This window comes from Nanorana parkeri, unplaced genomic scaffold, assembly GCF_000935625.1.
Source record: "Nanorana parkeri isolate BGI_ZX_2015 unplaced genomic scaffold, ASM93562v1 scaffold543, whole genome shotgun sequence".
Lineage (NCBI taxonomy): Eukaryota > Metazoa > Chordata > Amphibia > Anura > Dicroglossidae > Nanorana > Nanorana parkeri.
The window spans coordinates 524888-528801 of record NW_017306811.1 but is presented as its reverse complement, the minus strand read 5'-3'; positions in this window follow the sequence as shown (position 1 = coordinate 528801).

The following is a 3914-nucleotide window of genomic DNA, read 5'->3' as shown; positions in this document are numbered from 1 at the left end:
GCGGCGTGCTTGGCGTGTTGTCATAGCAACATGACGCTGCTGACACGACTGTCACTTCTTAGTTCATCATAAACCACGCACAGGTGATCGATCAAAACTACGAACTTATCGAGTTGTGGGACCGCATTACTTCCGGTTTCCTCACAACTACGAGGTTTTTAGACAAAACATGTTGTGCACGAGCGCCATCCACGGCATTGCCCTATAGACATAGACCACAGCAATAAAGTAATAAAATGATGTAGGATGACACTAAGCCAGCGCGTTCTTTATCTCAGGTGCCCCACTCAAGCGGCGGCCATATTGAGTGGGGCACCGGAGATAAAGAACGTGCTGGCTTACTGTCATCCTACATCATTTTATTACTTTATTGCTGCGGTCTATGTCTATAGGGCAATGCCGTGGATGGCGCTCGTGCACAACATGTTTTGTGATCAAACATCGTAGTTCTGAGGAAACCGGAAGTCATGCGGTCCCACAACTCGATAAGTTCGCACTTTCGACACATCACCGGCAATCCCTACCTACGTGCGTGCGTGCTCGTTCCCGTGCGCCGTTTCGTAGGTCTCTCAGCGCACTGCGTATGTCCTCCTATCTGTTTCTCTGCGTGCTGGTTAATGGTCACGTGATAATGCTGAAGCCGTTCCTGATTCATATCGCAGTGTACTGTGTATCCCATGTGTGGCTCATATTCAGAATATTCCCCCGCTGCTCATAACGACCGAGAAATAGATATTCAGTCATATAAACATGGGCGTGGCTGAGAACTTTCAGGGCACATTTACACTTAGCCAATCTTCTGTGTTGTGCTAACAAATGTGTTCTGAGGGAAGCTCATTCATTTTGGACAGACATGCAGAATTTGCATGCAGTGCATTACGATGTTGTGGGGCGCTGCAATACATGTGCAAACAGTCCTGCATTGTATGTAAAGACAGCAAGAACGTGTATACAGGTCAGGACTGCCAGGGTTAAATAATCACTTATGGGTTTAGGGCTGGGATAGCCAAACTTTGGCCCTCCAGCTGTTGTAGAACTACAAGTCCCATAAGGCATCACAAGACTGGCAGCCAAAGACATGACTTCCAAAGGCAGAGGTATTTGTACTTTCCCCCGAGCTGGAGGACAGGAGTTTGGCTACCCTTGGTCTAGGACGGTGAACATTAAAAAGTATTAGTCAGAGAAGTATCCGCGCTTCTCCAGATTCAACATCACTATCAAAAGCAGCTGTGCAAATAGTGAAAAACACTTAAGGCCCCGTTCACATTGAGCGATATCGCAGCTATTTATCGCACGTTATCGCGCTCCATTGCTTGGCAATGGGGCAAAGGGTCCTGCTGTTGCGGGTCGTGTGTCGCTACAGCAGGACCCTTTTTGGAGCGGATTTTGCCGCGATTCAAGCTTGCTCAATGCAAGCATTTGCACGATATCGTGTGACAAATCGTGCAAAATGCAAATCGCGCGATTTGCGAACCGCTCAATGTGAACGGGGCCTAAGAGGGTTATTCACTTACCTGCCGGAGGATCTAGCCATAGCTTCGGCTGATCCTTCGGCTCATATCGGCCACCGGAGCCATTCGGCTGCTGTGTGGGCTATTCACAATAGCCGTACAGCAGCTAAGCAGACAGTTTTCCCCGCAATTGACAACAACTGGGCAGAGCCAGCCCAGTTGTTGTCAATCAATGACAGGCCAGCGTTCTCAGGTTATTTGAGGACACTGGGCTGCCATTAAATGACAACAACTGGGCGGAGCCAGCCGTGACATCACGTATTTATTTGACCGGGACCTGCGGGCAGACTGACAGATGCCGGACAAATGTAAACAGTTGGGCAGAGCTAGGGTGGATGTCACTGCTAGCTCCGCTCAATTACCTATATTTTGCCGGCATCTGCCAGAATGTCATTCTGCGGCGGGAGTTTGTTGCGTGCGGGCGGCAGGTTTTTTTTAATGTTTTATTTTTTTTATTTTGACGAGTCGTCATGGTGGACAATGCTGGATGTCATGGTTGACCCTGGATTATGTTGGTGGATCCATTTTTTTTTCTTCTTAATAAAGGACTTGTCAAAAATCTGTGTTTTGTTTTTTTATTTCAGTTAAAGGATTTTTTATTAAACTCTGGAGTGTTTATTTACATATTTTTTTTCCACTAAGGGGAACCCTTTAGTGAATGGGCAGGGATACAAGTGCACCACTTACTCATTCACAAAGGGGACACATGTGGGCCCCCTTTATTAAAGGGGGTACCCCAATGGAAATAACCACAACCAACGTCCCAGAGTTTGTGGTGAAGAGGCCCTTGTCCTCATCGGCACTGGGACAAGGTGAATTGCCAGGCCTGTGCTCAGATCAAGGGTCTGGTTGGGAATTTTTAGGGGGGCCCCCCCCTTCCCCCCCCCCCATTTTTGGGGGGCTTGGTATTATTATTATTACAGGTATTTATATAGTGCTGACAATTTTACGCAGCACTTTAAATAGTTGCACATTAACATCAGTCCCTGCCCTCAAGGAGCTTACAATCTATGGTCCCGCTCTCACATGCATACATACAGGGCCAACTTAGACAGGAGCCAATTAACCTACCAGCATGTCTTTGGAGTGTGGGAGGTACCCGGAGGAAACCCACGCAAGCACAGGGAGAACATGCAAACTCCTTGCTGATAGTGACCTGGCCAGGACTTGAACCAGGGACCCCAGTGCTGCAAGGCAGAATTGCTAACTACTGTGGGGGGAACCCCATGCACTTTAAAAAAATAATAATTTGGGGTCCCTCCTAACTTTCCTACCAGACCTAAAGGGCCTTGTGTTGTTTGGGAGGGGGACCCCACACAGTTTCTTTTTTTCTTACGTTTACATTATTTTTTTTATTATTTTCTTAAATTGTTTTTATTCTTTGTTGTTTTTTTAAAATTTATTTAAATTATTATTTATCTTTTTTTATTTTTTCATTTTGTTTAAATCTTTTGTTTATTCTGCCCACTACCACGGGGGTAGCAAGCAGAGTAGCCGAGCCGAATGCTACTCGGCGGCATTCGGCCATTCACTCACTGCCGTCCGGCCTCTATGAGAATAGGGGTGAACGGCCGCAAGGGAACTGCTGGAGCTTCGGCATGTTGGATCGGCTAAGTCGAACGTCTTCTACATAGCATGTTCGGCTGACCGAAGCCAGCCAATGTACGGCTGATTGTAGCTGATGTATGGCAAGAATCAGCCATACAGAGCCGAAGTGAATAGCCGACGCCATTCGGCTCAGTTCACTTTGGCTCGGTTATTCACTAAACCCCCTAAATATCAATAATATCCAACTGCAATGCCCCCCTTCTTTGGGTGATTGTGCCATACACAGGTAAACAAAAAGTTTGTCACTCACAGTAGACACTCTTCATACACCCGAACACAGGATCTATCTCCCGGCTCTCGCTCTTCCCCGGCACTTCTGCACTGCACAATACAGTCCACAGAGTTCCATCACACAGAACACTCACTGCCCGCCACGCTGTCACACTTCCGTCCGGAGGGGTCAGAGCGGAGAGGGAAGCTGCGATTGGTGAAGGGCATATTCTGGAGGAGAATGGCTTCCCACGTGCTGCCCTCTACCTGTCCTTGCTCTCCGGCACCCAAAGCTATTTGAAAAAAATTTAAATGGCCGGTATCGGCTTTATGTATCGGGGCATTTTCACGAGTACAAGTACCGGCCCCAATACTCGGGACATCCCTACTAAGCACATTTGTTTTTGTGTCTATTCACCCAGAAAAAATGTTCAGAAAGATTTGTAGGGTACATGGCTCTGTGAGTTGGTTATAAATATACCCCTAAGTATTGTGTGATGCTCCAAAACTAGAAATGGACTGGCATGGCACCTTAACGAAGAACTCCAGGAATTTAGTGTGTGCTGTAGAGAAGCCACCCTCCCC